The sequence below is a fragment of the Scyliorhinus torazame genome, chromosome 16 (genome assembly GCF_047496885.1).
Source record: "Scyliorhinus torazame isolate Kashiwa2021f chromosome 16, sScyTor2.1, whole genome shotgun sequence".
Taxonomy (NCBI): Eukaryota; Metazoa; Chordata; class Chondrichthyes; order Carcharhiniformes; family Scyliorhinidae; genus Scyliorhinus; species Scyliorhinus torazame.
This window is the reverse complement of record NC_092722.1, coordinates 17,314,257-17,337,959: the sequence shown is the minus strand read 5'-3', so window position 1 is coordinate 17,337,959 and position 23,703 is coordinate 17,314,257. Positions and strand designations below refer to the sequence as shown.

Here is a 23,703-nt window from a genome sequence, read left to right as displayed (position 1 = left end):
GAAGTGAGCACTTCACACAACCCAAGTGGATTCCATGTAGCATGTGGGAGTCATTGCCTCGCATCCCAATCACATCTTGATCATGGACACTGTGTATGAACACTGTGGGTAACAGCACCAAACAGGCAGCAGCCAACATCCAAACACCCAGGGGATGGGACACAACTCCGATGACATGTCCATGGCCAGAGGGTGTGTGGGTGCAACAGGGAGGGGGAGATGCCTGTAGAGATGGGCCAAGGGTTCGGAGGTCAGGACGCATTGCGGAAGAAAGTGACAGACGCATCATACTAGTTGTGCGCATAGATGTTCATTGTGTTTGACAATTCCCCACCTTCCCAATGATGCTGCCTCCTCCCCATCCCCTCATCCACTACCTACCCCCATCCCCTCGCCCCTTCCCCCGGTGCCCCCAGTTATCCTCAATGTGCTTTGCTCTCCTAGCTCTACCAGTACATGTAAGTGTGTCCCCAGGATGCACATCTGAGGTGGAGGCAGCCAGCTGCCTACCTCATCCAGTGGCCTTCGATGCCCCTTGCGGGCACCCTCTGGGCCTCTGACGCCGGAGGGCCTGGCTCACTTGTTGGCGACACATTCACAACCATGCCGCCCTGTCCCGTGAGCTGGCTGCGAGATGCGGCCTCGTCAGAGGAGTGGAACCCAAGGGAGCTGGTGGCCACCATCCCCACTTCATGGGACAGGTCCAGATTGGTACTCATCACCTCTCCTCCTGCTCGGTGCCTATAGGGGTCTGGGGTTCACCTTGGGACAGAGAGGCAGCTTGTTTGAGCTCCGGCAGCCCCTGCATCATCTGGCTCTGCCGGTCCTGGCAGCTCACCATGGTCTGCACCATCGTGTCGACGCCTTTGGCGATGCTCCTCGGTGATTGGGACATGTTCTCAGTGCCTCGGCAATGCCCACCTGCGACTGGGTCAATCACCGCAGTGCCTGGTCCATTCTCATCTGAGAGTGGGACATGTCCCACAGAACCTCATCAAGGGTCAGCCGGGTACTTGGTGAGATCCCCCAGCGAGACGCACCTTCTGTCGAGACCCTCAGCCATGGCCGTCACCGACTGCGCAACGCCTTGGACACCTTCATTAATGGTGCCGAAGTCGTGCACCAGGCTCTTCCCTGCAGTCGCCACCATAGCAGTATTGGCCCTGGTGCCATGCATTGCCGGCGACATCTCCTGCAACCGTAGCCTCTGGGACTCCTTCAAGCAGCTGTGGACCTGCTGGAGTGTCGCTGACATATCCCTCTGAATGTCCCGGGCTCTCCCTAACGTCTCTATCAACTCCGATTATACCTGTTCCACAGGCTCATAATCAGGCTGGGACCCAGCTGGGTCCTGGGATCCAGCAGCCCTCCGACTACTGTCTCACCTGGGGATTCCTGTCTTCACCTAATATACATCAGCAGCATTGTGGTGCTCACTGGATTGTGCCCCAGAAGCTTGACCACTAACATTTCCCACCGGGGTGAGTGTAACTGCGCTGGTGGAGGGTGGGGATGACAGCTGTGCCATGACTATTATGGTGGCATCCACGGAGCTCTCCTCAAAGTTAGTCTCCTGGGAGGCTGAAGAAGTGTCGCCCAAGTTGGGCCGTCGCCGTCGGTTGGAGGATGTGCGCGAGAATGGACATGTGGTCAGTGGGAGGGATGGGTCAGTCAGTAAGGCAATGACAACTCACGTTTGACAGATCCTCCGGGTGGAGCCCAGTGGTTCCTCATCTCTGCGGCATCCGCCAGCCTGCGCGTTGGTGACTGCTCTGTCCACGGCCACACCGGTCACCTCCAGGGCCGCTAACAAGTGAAACAGGCCCTCCGGCCTCGAAGGTGGTGAGGATTCTTACACCCGGCACACCACCACCAGTCTGGGCCCTCTCCCGATGGTTGTGGGAGAGCTTATCCTGAGGAGACACAGAGAGGGCATCATTAGTCACATGGGTGGTTCACAGTGGTGGGTGGGGTGATGAAGGAGGGATTAGGGTATTGAAGGGGAGGGGGTAGAGGAAGAGTTGGGGGGGTTGAAGGGGGAGGGGCTACATGCTCCTGTGGGGATGTCTCGAGGGGGGTGGGATCAGGAGCCATGGGCCGGGATTCTCCCGGAATTGGCGGGGCGGCCCGTACCGGCACCAAAGAGTAAACCACTCCGGCGTCGGACCGCCCGGAAGTTGCGGAATCCTCCGCACTTCCAGGGGCTAGGCTGGCACTGGAGGGGTTGGCGCCGCGCCAACCGGCGCCGAAGGGCCTCCGCCGGCCGGCGCGAGTTGGTGAATACGCAGGATGCCACCGTGTTCTGGCGCATGACCAGTACCGCTGCCGTGTTTCCTGTGCATGCACAGGGGGTTTATTCTTCCCGCCGGCCATGGCGGAGCCTTACAGAGGCCAGCGCGGAGGGAAAGAATGCCCCTACGGCACAGGCCCGCCCGCAGATCAGTGGGCCCCGATCGCGGGCCAGGCCACCGTGTGGGCCCCCACCCCCAAGGTCGGATCCCCCCGCGCCCCCCCGAGGACCCCGCTAACCGCCCTCCAAGCCAGGTCCCGCCGGTATGGGCCATGTATAATCCACGCCGGCGGGACTGGCCAAAAACGGGCGGCAGCTGGGCCCATCGGGGCCCGGCGAATTGCCGGGGGGGCTGCTGCCAACGGCCCCTGACCGGCGCGGCACAATCCCCCCCCCCCCCGCCCGAAAACCGGTGCCGGAGAATTCGGCAGCTGGTGTCGGAGAGGCGGGGCGGGATTCAAGCCGCCCCCCCCCGCCAATTCTCCGACCCGGCAGGGGGGTCAGAGAATCCTGCCCATGGTGTCTACTCACTCGTGCTGCTCGGCTTAGGTCATAGACCGTCTTTCAGCACTGGAGGCCAGTCCTCCTGGTCACACTCCCGGTGCTCACAGCCACCGCCACCTCATCTCAGGCAGCACTGGCTGACCTATGGCTCACCCTCCTGGACCCTAGGGGGAACAGGACATACCTCTTGGCCTCCACTGCATCGAGCAGCCTCCTCAGATCAGTGTCCCTGAATCTTGGGGCTGATCTCCTCGGCGCCACTGTTGAGAGCCGACTGGGGCTGGCTGAGGAAATGCTGCTTAGGTGCTGCTTGACCTTGTTAACAGGGGGCTGGCAAGTGCGGTCTTGGTAAATCTACTGATGAGCCTTCATTTGCAGCGAGAAGCCCGTGAGGCCTCAATTAATGTTGAATAGGGTTGCCGGCCTCACTGGGCAGAGCGCTGGGAAGCTCGCGGCAATTCCTGCTTGCTACCACACTTGAAAATCTTTCTGGAGAATTGCACCCATAATTAACATTGCATGTGATTCATTGTATATTATGGATTGATGCAAAAATATTGAATTCAATATACTATAAATGTAATAACTGTTATTTGGGGTAGATTAATTTTTGTGAGGCAGACGACAAGATCAACTTATACTCTTAGCCCAGAAGCTGGTTTTTGCTGAGGTAGTTATTGGGTTGTATGGGCTTTACAGATGAAGTATAATGTGTCACCTGTCAATTTTCACACCTGAATTCCTGGTATTCCCACTCCAGGTAGGTGAAGCTCTATGTGGAAAGTGCAATTCTGTGAAACAAGTATAATGTGGGATTGGATTCACCAGAAAATTATGCATTAAAATACCTTCTCTAGAATAATAAAATCCTTGACAGTCACTGACCTAATATACAGAGCTAAAGAGCTACAGATGCGATTGAAATTATAGAACACAGAACATGCAGTGCAGAAGGAGGCCATTCGGCCCATCGAGTCTGCACTGACCCACTAAAGCCCTCACTTCCACCCTATCCGCGTAACCCAATAACCCCTCCTAACTTTTTGGGGTCACTAAGGGCAATTTATCATGGCCAATCCACCTAACCTGCACGTCTTTGGACTGTGGGAGGAAACCGGAGTACTCGGAGGAAACCCACGCAGACACGGGGAGAACGTGCAGACTCCGCACAGACAGTGACCCAGCAGGGATATGCAATCTAATCTAAAATACTATTTCTAAGACATAGCTATCCATTGTAGCTAACAACAAGAAAGAGCAAGAGGATGCCATTTGACTCATCAAAATCTATAACCATAGTCCCCAACTCTCCATTGCACGTCCAGCTGTTTTCCAAGGGTGCAATTTTCCTGCCGCATTGTGCATGGTACCAATCTTGTTACGCCAGGAGCATCATGTGAGAGGTCCAAAACGGGCTTCGCGCCAGCGCAAAACTGCACGTGAGTCATCCGACCAGAGCACTCGGCATGATCTGGATCATGTTGATAATGATATTTAAATGAGTCATTAGCCTAATCTAAATATGCGCTGTCTGCTTGAGACAGTATTCTCCAGGATCCCGGAAGTCGCGGCTGTACTGGCGAGGCCTCACCCGGGTCTCCACTGCCAGGTTGTCAGGGACAGTGCCCAGGTACCATACTGACAATGCCAGTGTGTCAGGTTGGCACTGCCAAGGGACAGGGCCTGAGGAGGACAATGCCCATGAAAGAAGGCGTGAAGGGGGGCATGAAGTTTGGGGGTTGAATGGGGGAAATGAAGAGGCGCCATGAAGATTGGGGGGTGTTGAAAGGGGTTGGGTACTGAAAGGGGGGGTCTGAAAGGGGGGTTCCCTCAGCGACCCCATAACCGGGGTATGCTCACTTGCGGGAGGGAGAGATGCCCCGATACCCACAAGGATGGATTGGTGAGGGCAGCACGGTGGCGCAGTGGATAGCACTGCTGCCTCACGACGCTGAGGTCCCAGGTTCGATCCCAGCTCTGGGTCCGTGAGGAGTTTGCACATTCTCCCCGTGTCTGCGTGGGTTTCACCCCCACAACCCAACGATGTGCAGGGTAGGTGGATTGGCCACGCTAAATTGCCCCTTAATTGGAAAAAAATAATTGGGTACTCTAAATTTATTTTTAAAAAGGATGGATTGGTGTGGGGCAGGGTCTCCCACATGCCTAGGTTGGTGTTGGGGGGGGGGGGGGGGTGGTTCTCACGGTAACTTATATTGATGGGGTGGGGAGGAGTGAAGGTACCTTCGGGGGTCGAGGTTGCCCATATCTGCAGGAAGTCACATTATCCATGGGTGGCAGGTGTGGGGAACTCTCAAGCACACTTTGAGATTGGGGCAGCCTTTCGAAATGGTACGCCGATCTCTGTGGCGCCGGTCTAACGGTGAGTTTAGTTTCCCACTGCACAAAAAGGTTATTCTGAGTTTGACCAGTCAGAAACTCCCCCTGAAAAATTACTTGGTGTGGGTGAGTACAGGTCTGGATCTCGCACAAACTTCCAGCAGGAAACACCTGCCAAACTCGCCCAAAATGACACTTCGAAATCCCTAAGTGCTGCAGCGAGCGGATACTGCCGCGAGTTCCCTGGCGCTCAGACCAGCAAGGTCGGCAATGCTATTCAACGTTAATTGGTCCACTTAACAAAGCCTCACGAGCTTCTCGCCGCAAATGAAGGCTCACAAGCTGATTTGCCGGTACTGCGCTCACCAGCCCCCCGCTAACAAGATCGAACAGCATTTAAGCAGCACTTGCTATGCCAACCCCAGTTAGCACAGTTGCTTCACAGCTCCAAGGTCGCAGGTTTGATTCCCGGCTTGGGTCGCTGTCTGTGCAGAGTCTGCACGTCCTCCCCGTGTCTGCGTGGGTTTCCTCCGGGTGCTCCGATTTCCTCCCACAGTCCAAAGATGTGCAGGTTAGGTGGATTGGCCGTGATAAATTGCCCTTAAGTGTCCAAAAAGGTTAGGTGGAGTTACTTAATTACGGGGATAGGGTGGAGGTGTGGGCTTAAGTAGGGTGAACTTCCCAAGGGTCGGTGCAGACTTGATGGGTCAAATGGACTCCTTCTGCAATTAAATTCTATGTGTGAGGAGACTGGCCCCAAGATTCGGGGGTGCAGATTTGGAGAATTGGACTTCATCTGTCTGGGTGCGTTGATGCAAAAATGTCCAGCAGATATAATATTGTCAGGTTTTGTATCAGGAAGTGCAGCTAATTAATTTCATGTTGTAATTAAAGACATACAATAAATACCAAAATCTTTAGACTGCTAGCAGCCTCAGGGAATTTCAATTTTCCTGTGATGGCCACTTTTACAACACTTTCAGCTTTACTGAAATGCTGAAGGGACCTTTACGACCACAGTAACATATCGGTTTAGATGTCAGAAGAAATCTTTACCACAATAAGCTGATGTAAATATTATAGCAAATATTTGTCTTTTGCTCATTCTCTGCTCCATGTACTTCCCAACTCTTGTTCCTCAACTTTTGCTCCTCCATATAGTTTGAATGTTTAACTTTGTGAGCCATTATCCCAACATTCCACCCATTCAATTTTTTTAGGCCAATCTAAGTTTAAATAATTTATTCATCTGGTGTGGCTGCCACAGGCCATTCTGAAGTTGGAGCGTCTCAGGATGTTGAAACAAAAGAGAGGCGTAGGGCTGGATTTTGCCGTGATTGTTCGGACCCTGATGTTCGACTAATTTTTAGAGCAGGAACCCATAAGTGGCCACGGAAGGACGTTGGTTACAATCTTCCCAGAGGTAGTCAATTAAGAAGCCACCTCCAGGAGCCCCATCCAATGAAGGTTGGCAAGCAGACAAAGGAACAAACAGGCTCAGAGTGCCCACAGCAATGTCCAGCTGGCAAATCTCAGCAGAAGAGGTAGGGCACGGATGCATAGGTAGGAGAATGTGAGGGTGCCTGAAGACAGCTGAAGAATTATGAATGTGTGAAAAGTAAGCATGTATGGTGTGCCATTTGTTGGGGCTGGGACATGGAATGAGATGGCAAATTGACCTCAACAGGGGCTATCCAACATCAGGAAGATACTGGAGGTATAACCAATTTGCTGTCAAGTGGGCACTTAATTAAAAACTCAATTACCATGTGACTTTTGCACATTCTCCCAGTGTTTGTGTGGGTTTCGTCCCCACAATCCAAAGATGTGAAGGGTAGGTGGATTGGCCATGCTAAATTGTCCTTTAATTGGAAAAACTGAATTGGGTACTCGAAATTTACAGGAAAGAAAGAAAAAAAAGATTAAACTCAATTAAGGCAAGTAGCAGATGCCAGTCAGACCCACCTCCCTCAAGATCAGCTGGAAGTGGGGTTTCTCCAGTGTGATAGTCTCTAATTTTGCACCTTGTCCAAACCCGTCACTGCGGGACCTGGATAATTCAGCCCAAGGAGTCCAGGCCATATCTTGAAAATTGATTTATTTTTTTCTTTCCCATATTTTCTGAAAGAGCTAACTTTCAAAGGGTATAATTTCATGAGCATCAGTTGGCATTCAGCTCTTCACTTGGGTGTCCATCTTATATCCATGAGCCAATTGCCCAGTGTTCTGAGGAAAGTGGCTATGCCTGAAGTATTACACTGTTTATTATCCTTATAAATGCTTACAGACCTACTGTTTATTTGTAATATTTTCTCTATATCAGTGCTGGCAAACTATTAGAATTTGGGGGGGAATCGCAGCTTAGTACATGTTGGCATGTACAAGGACACAGGGTGACTTTTCACTCAGCAGTCCAGGAACACCAAGGCCTAGACCTACCATACTGTCATCCCAATGCTGGGATTAGCCAGTTCCCTGAAGGTCAGTGACGGAACCGTGCACCTTCCTGACTGCCTGCTGCATCATGCCTTGCCTTTGTCCACAAGACAAGCTGTGCACCAAGGGTTAAAAACAATCATAACATCTCAGCCACCCACGGAAAAACCACAATCCACGGGCAGAACACAAGTCAGAAGGAAAATATTCACTTAATAATAATAATAATCGCTTATTGTCACAAGTAGGCTTCAATGAAGTTACTGTGAAAAGCCCCAAGTCGCCACATTCCGGCGCCTGTTCGGGGAGGCCGGTATGGGAATAACTTGAGCTGGAGCGAGGGGAATGAAATCAAGCACAAATGGTAAGTCTGTCAGCACACACATATTGAAATGACAGGCTAGTGCCAGCATTTATATTCAGCATCAAATGTTTCTTTCCACTATAACCAAGCTTCTATCTCAGTTTTTTATTACTTTTTCTGAGCTACAAAGCCAGGGCTCAGAGTGTGGACAGGGGCGAACCCCCAATCCATCTCCTCGCCTGCTCCGAAAACCAATTCAAATTCAAATTAATCCAATTCATGATCCCCACAAGAGAGACATACCAGATCTGAGTCAAAAGGCAGAGCAGATACGACACTTGATCTTAGCCAAAAGGCCGAGAAGCGATTAGCTTCTATCTCAGTTGGCCATAGACTTGCCGCAGAAATTAAAATTGATGATATAATTCCTGATTCAAGAAAGCAAGCTTTGGGGGTTAATTTGCATCTGTGAAGTTTTGGCAGTCCTTTGCTGCTAAAACAAAGCCATCTGAACAGAAATGTCAAGCTCAAAGTAAACAATCTCAGATTCCAAATTCTCACTTCCCTGCCTAGTGATCAGCCTAGTGAGGCCCCTACTCTTCCCATCTCCCCTTACATCCCTCATTTACCACTCTCTATCTACCTACCGCTCCAAACATGGATTGTCATCCTTCCATTCTATTTGCTTTGCTAAGAGCACCAAGAAATTTAACAGAGCTGCCAAAATGTAATCGGTCTCTTGAACTAAATGTCAACATGAACGGCTAGTGACAATAATCATTGCCATGGAATTTCTTTGCACAATAATAGTTTGCTAACCTGTGAGGAGAATATGGTTTGGACCAAACCACATAGACAGTGGCGATGTGTAGCAACAGCTGATTGCCATTCAAGCTGTCTTTATAAAATTAAATTCTTCGTTGGATGTGGGTGATGGTGGAAAGGCTGGTTTTGATTGGCCGTTATTAGTTGCCCTGAGAAGGATACTCACCTAATCGGAGTGGGGGTGTTGGGAGAGGTTGGGGGCACGCCATGATGCCCACCTAATCAGGGCAGTTTCACCATACACTCCTTTTAGTTAAAATGTATTTTATTACAGACGTGTATCAAAAAAGTTAAAACACATAAACAGCCCGAGAAACATGCTTCCTAACATTCAATTGTACAGTTTGTATAACTTTTTCCCCTTTTTCGTACCCCCCCACCCCGCAACGGACAACTCCTGAAACACGGTCACGGACATCCCCCACCTTGTCTCAAACCCCTCTGCTGAGCCCCTTAGCTCATATTTTATCTTTTCCAGCTGTGGAAAGTAATACAGGTCGCCCAACCAGGCCGCCACCCCCGGTAGTAATGTCGACCGCCACTCCAGTAAGATTTGTCGTCGGGCACTCAGAGAGGCAAAGGTCACGGCATCGACCTTTCCCCAAATATCGCCACCAAAGGATTCGGGTCCACCTCCTCCCCCACTATCTTTGCTAGGGCCGCGAACACTCCCGCCCATCTTTTCACAGCCCCAGAACATATGTGCATAATTTGCAGTCCCCGCCCGCACCTCACACTAATCTGCCACCCCCTGGATGAACCCATCATTCTTGCTCGAGTCATATGTACCCTTTGCATGACCTTGAACTGCAACAGGCTCATCCTTGTGCATGAGGAGGTCGCATTTACCCTGCGCAGTGTCTCATTCCATACTCCCCTGATGAATTTGCCAGGCCAAATTGTTTTGGCGGGAATTCCAACACTGCATTCTGTGTTTAGGAACCAAGGAGCGGGATCCTTTGGAAACCGGCGGGGCGGGCAACTCTGGCGCGAAAGGGTGGCGTGAACCACTCCGGCATCGTGCCGCCCTGAAGGTGCAGAATCCACCACGCCAACTGGTGCCGAAGGGCCTCTGCCGGCCAGCACAAGTTGGCGCATGCGCGGCAGCACCAGCATGTGCTGGCGTCATCCCAGCGCATGCGCAGGGGGGGGTTCATCTCCACACAAGCCATCGCGGACCGTTACACTGGCTGGCGCGGAGGAATAGACTGTCCCCACTGCACAGGCCCGCCCGCGGATCAGTGGGCTCCGATTGCGGGCCAGGCCACCATGGGGGCACTCCCCGGGACCAGATCCATCCACGCCCCCCCCCCCCCACCCCCACCCCCGCGGACCCTGGAGGCTGCCCGCAGAGCCAGGTCCCGTCGGTAAGCACCTGTCGTAACATACGCCAGCGGGACCGGCCAAAAAAAAAACGGGCGGCCACTCAACACATCGCGGGCTGGAGAATCGCCGTGGGTGCCATTGCCTGCGGCCGCCGACCGGCGCGATTCCCACTCCCGCCAAATCCCCGGCGCCGGAGAATTCGGCAGCCGGCGGGGGCGGGATTCACGCCACCACCCGGTGATTCTCCCACCCAGCGGATCGTCGGAGAATCCCGCCCATGCTTTCCAATTCCTTTTGAATGGTGTAAGGATCACTTCATGTAAAATACATTGAAGTGATAGCCTATATTTGCCATGGCAAATCACATTTTACCACCAAAAATAAATCAGTGGATGTTTTATTTTTTTTCCTCCACCAGTTTTCTCCCATCCTCACTTCTCTTGAGGGCATTGTCTCACTCTTGCTACAATTCTGCAAGTGTCAGTCTCCTAACAATAGTTCCCCTTATTCACAAATGGGTCATGATCGGTATTTTCAGCCTTTCTGATCATTGGAGAAAAACATAACAGCCTGAACATGATCCTATCATCACTGGATGGTTAGCCAGATACAGTCCTTTAAGAGGTTGGGGTGTGGGTTGTGTATTCACTGGATTAAGACCAAAAACGGCAAAACTGAGGCTCCAACGCAGCGTCCTGAGAATGTGTAGCATTTTCTCTGCAGCTTCAACAGACACCAGCTAGCTCATCGCTCCTCTGGAGTTGAGAGGATTAGCTTATGAGGAGAGACTAAATGGACTGGGACTATACTCATTGGAATTTAGAAGAATAAGGGGGGATCTGATGGAAACAGATAAAAAATATAAAACTAGAACTAGAGGGCATAGCCTCAAAATAAGGGGAAGCAGATTTAGGATTGAGTTGAGGAGGAACTTCTTCACCCAAAGCGTGAATCTGTGGAATTCCCTGCCCAGTGAAGCAGTTGAGGCTACCTCGTTAAATGTTTTTAAGACAAAGATAGATAGATTTTTGAACAGTAAAGGAACAAAAGGTTACGGTGAGCAGGCGAGTATGTGGAGCTGAGTCCACATAAAGATCAACCATGATCTCATTGAATGGCGGACCAGGCTCGAGGGGCCAGGTGGCCTACTCCTACTTCTAGATCTTATGTTCTTATAAATAAAACATTCAACCTTTCTGGCTGAGAGTAACTACCCGTTACCCCGCCAGAGTGACCAAATTCAAATTTGCAGTGTATTTATTGTTCATTATCTCTGCCCACGTCTCATCCCAATCTCATGTACAGGACTGTATATTCACACCAGCAACCCATTCCCCATAACGCCTCAGAAGAACGCGATGCCTGTATATCGGGAAATTATTTTGCGATCATGTCTGTCAAACTGCCTGAGCCTGCTGGATTAGAGATATTTTGGGGTATCTCTGGTTTTGTTAAGAAACTATATGATACTGGGTTTATGTTCGGTGCGATAGTTAGTCACACAGGTCAGGAGGATACAAGGTTGTTCCGCTCAACCACAGCACCTATTCTCCTTTAGTTGCAGACAGTATGATACTACTGGAGCTCCAGTGGCCTCCTTTCCCCTGTATTAATGAGGCCAGAGGTTCTGCACCAGATAAATCACACCTACCATCTTTTAAATATAGCAGCCATATTATAATCATTGGACTGTCAGACACCGATGAAAAAGAGCGGGAAAGCCTGTAGAGGGTCCAAGCTCATAGCAGGGATTCGCAGTTTTGTTTAATCTAGATTTATTCCCATAATGAATACAAGTATGATAAATATATTTGGAATTTGAAATAAAAAATTCCACTTTATGTCGTATGTCACAAACTTCCTTCTCTCATGAGATAAATTGGTGAAATTTCAGCAAAACAATGAAAACTGCTCTTGCTTGACATGTGTTTTTCCTATGTAGGTGAGTGGAATTTTAGTGGCCTCGATTCCTCAGTGATGATCATTGTACCTTTTCATTCCAGGAAATACCAGAATGATGTCACAGTTGATCAAACACCATCATTGCCCTTGCACCTCGTACAACTTTTACTAGATTCTCTCAAAGGCTTCCTGCTTTGATTACATTTCCCTTCAAAAGAACAATGCATGGATGATGGTGTATTACACTCCAGAGACACATATGACCAGTAGCACACCTGTCAGCAGCTACATGTTTAAAACATCTCATGGTAGGACAGCTATGTCGCTGTCCTTCAAGGATAAATCTAGATAGCAAAGTCTCACTGAGCTATTCCATTGTTCTTTCATCCAATACAGGGCGCTTGAATGAGTGTTGCTCTTCATGTTTTCTGAATGGGAATACATTTCAATCAAATAGATTGAAAGCACAAACGTCTTGAACCCATTATCAAAAGTAACATGTTCGGAGAAATCTTTGCATTCATCCAAGAGAACACCATCTCAATCTCACTATCCAGTGCATACATCTCCCTGTGAACACTTACTTAAACCTTATGGGTCTCACAGGATTTTATCAGAGTGTATAAAACAGGGACAAGGTTTTGATCAAGACTTGGGGCTGAATAGTTTGGTTGTGTGCAATGGCGGATTCCATGCTCGGAAGTCAGTAACGTTCCGATGTCAGGGCCCATCGTCAGAATGCGCCCATAATATGTCAATTGCCACCAATTAAAAGCAGGAATGGGTTACAGACCACAATCCTGCTGCTGGATGGTGGATGTCCGTCTCTGAGGCTGCAGGCTGTGACCTGAACAAGGTCTTGGCCAGAACTTTAAAGGGCTTCCAACACAGGACAGTATCAGGTGTTACGAGCTCAAAGACTGCAGTCTTTCTAGTGGATGACTTTATTGAACTGAATGCAAGATGGCTACCTCCAGAGAGTCCCTCATGGCAAGAGGTTACATAACTATTGCAAGCTAGATTGGACATACAGTAATGATTGCATTCAAAAAAAACATTCACTTTTCATAATAAACAAAAAATTAATTTGCATGCACTATCATGTGTAACTGTGGCATAGTGGTTAGCATTGTTGCTTCTCAGCACCAGGAACCCAGGTTCGATTCCCAGCTTGGCTCACTGTCTGTGCGAAGTCTGCACGTTCTTCCCATGTCTGTGTGGGTTTCCTCCGGGTATTCCGGTTTCCTCCCACAAGTCCCGGAAGACGTGTTTGTTAGGTGAATTGGACATTCTGAATGCTCCCTCCATGTACCGGACAGGCGCTGAAGTGTGGTGATTCGGGGATTTTCACAGCAACCTCATTGCAGTGTTAATGTAAACCTACTTGTGACAATAATAAAGATTATTATTTAAACTGAGTTACCCAAGTCATCTTCTATACCCCAACTGTTCTCATGCATTAACAAACTGGTCATTTAACCATAGCAAGCCACTTATGCATCAACAAACTGGGGCTGGTTTAGCACAGTGGGATAAACAGCTGGCTTGTAATGCTTGTAATGCAGAACAAGGCCAGCAGCGCGGGTTCAATTCCCGTACCGGCCTCCCCGAACAGGCGCCGGAGTGTGGCGATTAGGGGCTTTTCACAGTAACTTCATTGAAGCCTACTTGTGACAATAAGCGATTATTATTATTCTCATCAGTTGATGCACATGCATTGCATGCATTGTTGAATCATGCAGGTCTCTAGGGTACACGTGAACGTTGACATTGGTTGTTCTTCTGGTATAGTTCCCTCTCCAGGATGGGTCTTTTCTGTGGCACTTGTTGCTGTGGTAACGATTGTTGTTCCATTTCTGTTTTTGGGAACTGGTGGACCTCAGGCTAATTGCTGTTCTGGCATCATACTGGTTGTGCACAAAGATGTGAACTGTGTTTGACAATTCCCTACCCTCCTGATGGTGCTGTCCCCTCCCCCCTACCGACCCCCCACCCCCTCCCCCGGTTCGCTCAGTGATCCTCGATGTGCTTTGTCCTCTGAGCTCTACCACTAAGTCTAGGTGTATCCCCAGGATGCACATCAGAGATGGAGGCAGCCAGCTGCTTACCTCATCCTAAGGTCTTTGATGCCCCTAACGCACGTCTTCTGGCCGCTCTCGAGGCCGGAGGGTCCTGACTCACTTGTCGGCAGCACATGCACAGCCACGCCAGCCTGGCCCCATGTGCTGGCTACAAGACGCGGCCTCATCGGAGAGGTGGAACACGAGGGAGCTGGTGGCCGCCGTCACTAGCCATGGGACGGGTCTGGCTTGGCCCCTCCTCCTGCTCTGTTTCCATGGGGCCCTGGAGTTCACCTTGGGACGGTGTGGCAGCTGGGTCGAGCCCCAGCATCATCTGGCTCTGCCAGCCCTGGTGGTTTCCCCATGGTCCGCACCATCATGTCGACGCCCTCGGTGATGCTGCTCAGTGACTGGGACATGCTCTACAGTGCATCAGCAATTCCCACCAGCAATGGGGACAAGCTCCGCAGCACCTTGGCCATGCTCATTTGAGAATGGGACATGTCCCGCAGAACCTCAAGGTCAGCCTGGTACTGGGTCACATCTTCCAGTCAGGCGGACATTCTGTCAAGACCCTCAGCCATGGCTGTCACCAACTGTGCGATGCCTTGGTCACCTTCACTGATGGTGCCAATGTTGTGCACCAGACTCTTTACTGCAGTCCCCCCCCTAGCTGTATTGGCTTCGGTGCCATACATTGCCGGCGACATCTCCTGTGCCTGTAACCTCTGGGACTCCTCCAAGCAGCTATGGACCTACTGGAATTTTGCTGACATCTACCTCTGAATGTTCCGGGCGTTCCCTAACATCTCCATCAGCTCCGGGTAACCTTGTTTCACAGGCAAAGCATCAGGTTGGGATCCAGCTGGGTCCTGGGATCAGGCAGACCTCCAACTGCCTCACCTGGGGGTTCCTGCCTCCACCTGATGTACAGTGTGGTGTTCACCAGATTGTGCCCCAAAAGCCTGACCACTAACATTTCCCACCGAGGTGCATGTATCGGCGCTGGTGGAGGGTGGGGATGCGAGCTGTGCGGTGGCATCCTCAGAACTCGCTGCCAAGGTGGTCTCCTTGGAGGCTGGAGAGGGTGCCACCGAGATGGGCTGGCACCGTCGGTTGAAGGACCTGCGGAAAAATGGACATGTGGTCAGTGGGAGGGATGGATCAGTCAGAAAGACAATAACTCACGTTTGACAGGTCCTCCAGGTGGAACCTGGTTTCTCACCGCTGCCGTGTCCGCCAGACTCCGCATTGGTGACCGCCCTGTCCTCGGCCACACCGATCACCTGAACGTGGTGAGAATTCTTATGTTCAGTGCGATAGCACACCACCGCCAGTCTGGGCTGTCTCCTGACGGTTGTGGGGAACTTTTTCTGAGGAGACACAGTGTCATGAGAATGTCACTTTAAGAAATGTTTGACTGCTCATGTTACTGCAGTGATGTCAGAGTGTGGGTGGAGCTGAGCTCTGGTTCTGCTTTTTAGTTTCACTTTTGAGAAAAGCTTGGGTGTGTCTGTCTTTTTGGTTTCGGTTTTCAGTGTGTTTGAGCTGAAGTCAGCCAAAGCAGCTGTATTGTTGAGCTCTCTGCCATGAAGGACTATCTCTTAATCGTTTTGTGAATTCAGAAGAGTTATAAATGTTTTCAGTAGTGACTGTAAACTCTGATGTGCTTATGTTTAAAGGTTTGTTAAGTCTTCTGAGTGTTAAAAGAGCAGCATACAGATTACTTAGTGTTGTATTCTTTGGGTGGGGGGCGTTGTTTTAAAAAGGTTAACTTGAGTTCATCGAATAAACATTGTTTTGCTTTAAAAAATAACTTTTCCATTTCTGAAATACCACACTTGTAGAGTGGGCCCTGTTCTCCCCATACCACAATCTATTAAAAGTTGTGGGTCAGGTGAACTCCATGATATACTTTGGGGTTCTCTAAACCCTGGCCCAAAACAACAGAGAGGGAATCATTAGCCACACGCATGGTTCACAGTGGCTGGAAGAAGGGTTGAGGGTTGAAGGGGGAGAGGATAGATACTCCCATGGAGAGGGGGGGGTGAAGAATAAGAGGTCTCGGGGTGGGGGGTGGGAAGCTATGGTATCTACTCACTCGTGCTGCCGGTCGATAGGTCATTGACCTTCTTCCTGCACTGGAGGCCAGTCCTCCTGGTCACACTCCCAGCGATCATAGCCACCTCTACCTTGTCCCAGGCAGCACTGGCTGCCCTGTGGCTGACCCTCCTGGAATCCTGTGGGAACAGGATATCCCTCCTGGCCTCCACTGCGTCTAGCAGCCTCCCCACGTCAGTGTCCCTGAATCTTGGGGATGGTCTCCTCGGCGACATTGTTGCGAGCCGACTGGGGTTGGCAGAGCAAGTGCAGCTTCAGTGCTGCTCAACCTTGTTAGCGAGGGCTGACGACCGCAGTCCCAGTGAATCAGCTGGTGAGTCCTCATTTGCAGCGAGAAGCCCGTTGAGGCTTCGTTAAGTGGACCAATTAACGCCGAATAGCATTGCTGGCCTCGCTGAGCCGAGCACCGGGAAGCTCACGGAAATTCCCACTTGCTGCAACACTTCGACATTTTTCCGGAGAATGTCGCCCTGTTTGTTAGGACTCACCGGTTTCACTCCATTGTTGCACTTGGCAAATGTTGCTTAATGCTTTCGTTATTTCTTAATCGCTTAGTTCTAACACATGGGAGGTCCACTCATAATTTGGCCACAACATTTAGTTATTTGGCCATTAATATTTCTCGTTCCTAGCTAACTTTGAATTCAATTTAAGAAAAACCCAGTGACACTGCATGCTACATCATCTTGGTAAGTATTCAGATAATATAAAGTGCAGAATTCTATGAGTAAAAGGAGATAGTTAACAAACTGTAGCCATAATACTTCAGCCACAATCAGAGTTGAGGTCATTGGACACAGGCACGATGCACCGGCAATGTTGCACTCTCCCTTGAGCACGGTGTGGCCGGTGAATGATGGGAAAGCCCTCTCACGGGCTTCCCAACAGTGTTTGCGCCTCATGGGATTCACCAAGATCCGCGAGGCGTCGGAATCTGAAACACGGCAACTAGGGGGCGTGAACAAACGGCGCACTGAAGGCAGTTTTGAACCAGTTTAGGCAAACTTACCCGATTTCCGCGGGCCCCCCAGTGAGGCCGCAGCCGGGCACCCTTCAGCACTGGTCCACACAAACGTGGACCAGGCGGAACAGCACTCAGGGGTCTCCTGGGCCATCGGAGACACCTAGGAGGTCAGGGTTAATGCAGGATGGACTCTTGACCCTCCTCCTGGAATGTGGGCACCTTGGTACTGCCATGGTGTCTGGACTGCCAAGCTGGCAGGAGCACCGCCCAAGGGACAGGGTAGCAGTGCAAGGGTGCCCAAGTGTCAGGTTGGCACTACCCTTGAAATGTGGGTGGAGGGCGGTTTGAGAGCGGAGAGTATTGGGTAGGAACGTAAGGCCTCTGGGAGGTTGGAGGGGTGATGGATGGGGGTCCTGCAAGGTGGCTTGAAGAGGGGGGACCCTCAGAGACCCTATAGTGGAGTGTCCTCACTTGGGGTGTGTGGGGTGGTATCCATGTCTTTGGGGGGTGACATTGCCCATGGGTGGGGGTATGTGAGAGACCCACAAACTCACTTAGAGATAGGGGAACCCTTCCAAAATGGTGGCCTGATCTCAGAGTTCTGCTCCCCAGTGCGAAAGAAAATTCGGAGGCTGGATTCTCTGTCAGCAGGATCCTCTGTTTCGCCAGCAGCACACTCACGCCCCTGGATTTCCCGACGGCGTGGGGGGCCCCCACAATGGGAAACCCAATTGGCTGGCTGGCGGGGGCGTGTGCCACACCAGAAAATGGGTGTGGCAGAAGTGAGAATGTACAGAACCTGAGGAAGTAGCTGAGGTCCTTAATGAGTATTTTGCATCGGTAATCACAAAGGGAGGGAAACGTTGATTGGTGGTGTCTCAGAGGGATTTGGAAACACTTTAGAAGAGGTCGTTATTATGAGGGAGGAAGTGTTAGGTGTGTTAAAAAGCATTAAGGTAGACAAATCCCAAGGGCAAGGTGGTATCTATCCCAGATTACTGAGGGAGACAAGAGATGAAATCACTGGGCCTCTGACAGAAATCTTTATGACCTCATTGGCCACAGGTGAGTTCCCAGAAGATTGGAGAATAGCCAATATTGTACCGTTATTTAAGAAGGGTTGCAAGGATAATCCAGGTAATTATTGGCCAGTGAGCTTGACATCAGGGATAGTGAAATTGTTGGAAAAGATTCTCAGAGATAGGCGACAGGATTCTCCGCCGACGGGATGCTCCATTTTGCCTGCGCCCAGGGGTTTCCCGACGGCGCGGGGCTGCCCCACAACGGGAAACCCCATTGACCGGCCGGCGTAACAGAGAATCCCACCGGTGGGTCGGGCAGAAATGTGGCGGGGCGGGGAGGAGGATCCAGCCCCGGATCTATGCACATTTGGAAGTGAATGGTCTTATTAGCGACAGACAGCATGGTTTTGTACGAGGGAGGTCATGTCTCACTAATTTAATTACATTTTTTGAGGAGGTGACAAAAATGATTGACGAGGGAAGGGCTGTGGATGTTGTCCACATGGACTTTAGAAAAGCATTTGATAAGGTCCCTCATGGCAGGCTGGTGCAAATGATTAGATCACATGGGGTCATGGGTGAACTAGCTGGATGGCTTCAGAACTGGGTTGGCCATAGAAGACAGAGGATAGCAGTGGAAGGGTGTTTTTCCGAATGGAGGTCTGTAACTAGTGGTGTTCCATAGGGATCAGTACTGGGACCTCTGCTCTTTGTACTATATATATGAATGACTTGGAAGAAAATGTAGCGGGTCTAATTAGCAAGTTTATGGATGATACTAAGATTGCAGGAGTTGCGGATAGTGATGAAGATTGTCAGATAGGCTGCAAAATTAGGCAGAGAAATGGTAGATGGAATGCGAGGTGATGCATTTTGGTAGATACAATTGAGGTGGGAGCTGTAAAATAAATGGCAGAATCATCAGGAGCATAGAGACACCGAGAGATCTGGGCTTGCAGGTCCACAGATCCTTAAAAATGGCAGTACAGGTGGAGATAACATTGAACATACAGTGCAGAAGGAGGCCATTCGGCCCTTCAAGTCTGCACCGACTCACTTAAGCCCTCACTTCCACCCTATCCCCGGAAACCAATAACCCCTCCTAACCTTTTTGGATACTAAGGGCAATTTAGCATGGCCAATCCACCTAAACTGCACGTCTTTGGATTGTGGGAGGAAACCGGAGCACCCGGAGGAAACCCACGCAGACACGGGGAGAATGTGCTGACTCCGCACAGACAGTGACCCAGCGGGGAATCGAACCTGGGACCCTGGCGCTGTGAAGCCATGGTGGTAAAGAAAGCATATGGCATGCTTGCCTTCATAGGACGGGGTATATAGAATGCTGGTTAGGCCACATTATGGAGGGTATTAGCTGTGAGGAGAGATTGAATAAACTGGGATTGTTCTCCCTGGAGAGACGGAGGCTGAGGGGCGACCTGATAGAAGTTTATAAAATTATTATGGTTATAGATAGGGTGAACAGTTGGAGGCATTTTCCCAGGCGGAAATGACAATTACAAGGGGGCACAAGTTCAAGATGAGGAGGACGTTCTTTACACACAGGGAAGTTTAAAATGAGTGAGTGAAATGTGTCCCAATTTAAAAAGAAGCACACAAACCTAGATCTCTTCTTTAGAAAGTATTTACAACAGAAATTACAATATGATACAAGTGACAAACTGAGAATATGACATCAAGGTTCCATGAAACATTGACGGCGGGATTCACCGCAATTGGCGAATTGGCCCGGCGCCAAGAACGGCGTGAACCACTCTGGCGCCGGGCCAACCAGAAGTAGTGGAATTCTCTGCACTTCTGGGGGCTAGGCTGGTGCCGGAGGGGTTGGCGCCACGCTAGCCGGCGCCGAAGGGACTGCGCGAGTTAGCGCATGCGCAGAACTGCCGGCGTGGTTTAGTGCATGCGCAGACTGGCTGGTGTATTCTGGCGCATGCGCAGGGGAGTGTCTTCACCGCACCGGCCATGGCGGAGGCCTACAGGGGCCGGCGCAGAAGGAAGAAGTGCCCCCATGGCACAGGCCCGCCCGCAGATCGATGGGTCCCGATCGCAGGCCAGGCCACCGTGCCCCCCCCCCCCCCCCCCGGGATCGGATCCCCCCGCGCACCCCCGAAGACTGGACCAGCCGACTTACCTGCCAGGTCCCGCCGTGTGGGACCATGTCCAATCCACGTCGGCGGGACTGGCCAGAAACTGACGGCCGCTCGGCCCATCAGGGCCCGTAGAATTGCCAGGTGGGCCGCTACCAACGATCCCCGACCGGCGTGGCGTGATCCCTGCCCCCACCGGCAGCCGACGTTGGAGCGGCAGGGCGGGATGCATGCTGCCCCCCGGGGATTCTCCGACCCGGCCGGGGGTCGGAGAATCCCGCTCTGAATCTGTCCCGATTCTGGAATGCACTGGAATGCACTGCCAAGTGAGGTGGTTGAGGCAGATACGTTAGCGACCTTTAAGACCTATCTGGATAGGCACATGAACAGACTGTGTATAGAAGGATACAGGCGGTTGGCCTAGATAGTACACGTGATTGGCGCAGGCTTGGAGGGCCGAAGGACCTGTTCCTGTGCTGTCTTGTTCTTTGTTTCTAAGCGTGAGCTAAATCGGTGAGAAACTCCCCAGGGCCCCAATAAACAACTAAAGTGTGATTGAATAGTGGTGGGGAACTTGCCGGCAAAGCCGGCGGGAAACTCCTTGAAAAACCCACCACAAATGAACTGAGAAATTTTTCCGGAGAATCGCGTCTATAAGGGATGGATTTGCACTACTGCCGACAGTACAAAACGGGCTTGATTTCACACATGTGAGGCGAAATTCTCCGGAAACGGCGCGATGTCTGCCGACTGGCGCCCAAAACGGTGCAAATCAGACGGGCATCGCGCCACCCCAAAGGTGCGGAATGCTCTGCATCTTTGGGGGCCGAGCCCCAACCTTGGGGGGCTAGGTTGGCGCCGGACGAATTTCCGCCCCGCCAGCTGGCGGAAAAGGCCTTTGGTGCCCCGCCAGCTGGCGCGGAAATGACATCTCCGGGTGGCGCATGCGCGGGAGCGTCAGCAGCCGCTGACGGCATTCCCGCGCATGCGCAGTGGAGAGAGTCTCTTCTGTCTCCGCCATGGTGGAGACCGTGGCGGAGGCGGAAGGGAAAGAGTGCCCACACGGCACAGGCCCGCCCGCGGATCGGTGGGCCCCGATCGCGGGCCAGGCCACTGTGGCGGCACCCCCCGGGGCCAGATCGCCCCGCGCCCCCCCCAGGACCCCGGAGCCCGCCCGCGCCGCCTTGTCCCGCCGGTAAGGTAGGTGGTTTAATTTACGCCGGCGGGACAGGCATTTTAGCGGCGGGACTTCGGCCCATCCGGGCGGGGGGTCGGAGAATCTCGCCCGTGATCTTCTTCCCAATGAAGTTCACCCAATAGTAGATTTGTAAGTCTCATTTCCTAGTGTCAGGAAACCCTTTACTTGGTTTGAAACTAAAAATATTGACAATATTTCCGAAGTCAGTGAAAAATAAACTTTAAGAATAAAATGTATTCAACTGTCTTTGAAGTAGTCATGAAATGAATTGGCATAACTAATACGATTCTCAAACAAGCAGCTTGGATATGGAGAGTCCAACTCCATTTTCTCTTCCCTCAAAGGACATTATAATGTGTCCTCCTATCAGTCAGTGAATATTATGAAGTATCAAAGGGCATATTTCCAAGCTCTGCCACAGAACATTGGCAACCAGATTCCAGAATAGTCTTGCTAATCAAACTAATCCAACTCAATGGTGTAAAAGTGCTACTTATATTCATATCCCAATATTTTTCGTATGCCTTTTCACTATGAAGAGGATTGGTAGGTATTAAGTGTGTTCGGCATATCTAGTGTGCTCAGACAGTCCAGTGTGGATTCTTCAAAAAGTTGTCAGAGCTGAATGCCAATGGTTTTTTGATGTGGAGATGCCGGCGTTGGACTGGGGTGAGCACAGTATGAAGTCTTACAACACCAGGTTAAAGTCCAACAGGTTTGTTTCGATGTCACTAGCTTTCGGAGCGCTGCTCCTTCCTCAGGTGAATGAAGAGGTATGTTCCAGAAACATATATATGTGTTTCTGGAACATACCTCTTCATTCACCTGAGGAAGGAGCAGCGCTCCGAAAGCTAGTGACATCGAAACAAACCTGTTGGACTTTAACCTGGTGTTGTAAGACTTCGTAATGGTTTTTTGAACATGTTAAAAAAGGAGTTGCATTTCCCCATAGCCAGTCCTTATTCATAGATGGGAAGCACAATTAATTCACACGTACAGGGTCAAGGATTTGCACTTAAAGTGGCTAGGGATTAGAACAAAGAACAAAGAAAAGTACAGCACAGGAACAGGCCCTTCGGCCCTCCAAGCCTGCGCCGACCATGCTGCCCGTCTAAACTAAACTCTTCTACACTTCTTCAGTCCATATCCCTCTATTCCCAGCCTATTCATGTATTTATCAAGATGCCCCTTAAATGTCGCTATTGTCCCTGCTTCCACCACCTCCTCCAGCAACGAGTTCCAGGCACCCACTACCCTCTGTGTAATTCACATTTTCACAGAGGACCGCTGACTTCCAATCTCTGCTGTTCCCTATTTAGAGTCTGGGAAGAAGTTGGGCCCAATTAATTTAAGTCGTTTGCTCCAGGAGAATGATCATCCAGTAGCATTTAGGTTAAAAGAATGTTCAAATTCGAAAGCACTGGATTGAAAAATATAACACCTAACCACGGGGCCAGGCTTGCTCACTTGGACATGTGTCTCACCAGAATTTGATCGAAGCTTCTAATGGACTCCATCACTTGCTCAGCTAACAACCACAGGCACATGGGATGGGGGAAGTGAAGTACATAAAATGTACTAATCAAGTAATAAATCTCTTAATCCCAGATTTAAGGACGTGAAAGAACCAACTCAATCATAATTCCCTCTTATTTGTCTAACCTACAGTTGACAATTTAGAATGCAATATTCATTTTGAAATCCCACATTTAAACTAAGACTCAATGAAAAGAGAAACATTTACTGGCTAACTCCTTAAGATGCCACAAGGAAACTGTACTGAGATTAGAAAGGCTATTAACACTTGTACAAATAAGCCTCAGCAGCTGGACTGATTCATCAACAAGCTAGCAGAAATGCAACATGCAGGCTTGATTTCAATTTAAAAATACATGGGCTTCCTTGATTTTTTTTTAATTTAAAGAATGGCAGAGTTATTTAAATGGTGATAGATTGGGAAATGTCCATGTACAAAGGGACCTGGGTGTTCTTGTACACCAATCACTGAAAGCAAGCATGCAGGTACAACAAGCAGTTAGGAAGGTAAATGGTATATTGGCCTTCATTGTAAGAGGACTGGAATACTGGAACAAGACTGTCTTACTGCAGGATTGTTATACGAGGAGAGATTGGATCAACTTTTATTTATTTATTTGTTAATTTTTACAGGTTGTGGGCTTTGCAAGCTAGGCTAGCATTTGTTGTCCATCCCTAATTTCCCCTGAGAAGGTAATGGCTAAATGCCTTCTTGAACCGCTGCAGTCCATGTGGTGTAGGTATTAGGAAGGAGTTCATGAATTTTGACC

At 50.4% G+C, this 23,703-nt stretch overlaps 1 protein-coding gene and 1 non-coding gene across 13 annotated transcripts in view; both read right to left on the bottom strand.

The window, feature by feature from the left end:
* The window catches only part of prdm16 (PR domain containing 16), a 1,047,324-nt gene that overhangs the window by 862,943 nt on the left and 160,678 nt on the right, over positions 1-23,703 (bottom strand). The window lies entirely within an intron of this gene.
* LOC140393400 (U2 spliceosomal RNA) lies at positions 8,041-8,239 on the bottom strand. Its single transcript, XR_011935590.1, has one exon. It is a non-coding gene; the product is annotated as a U2 spliceosomal RNA (small nuclear RNA).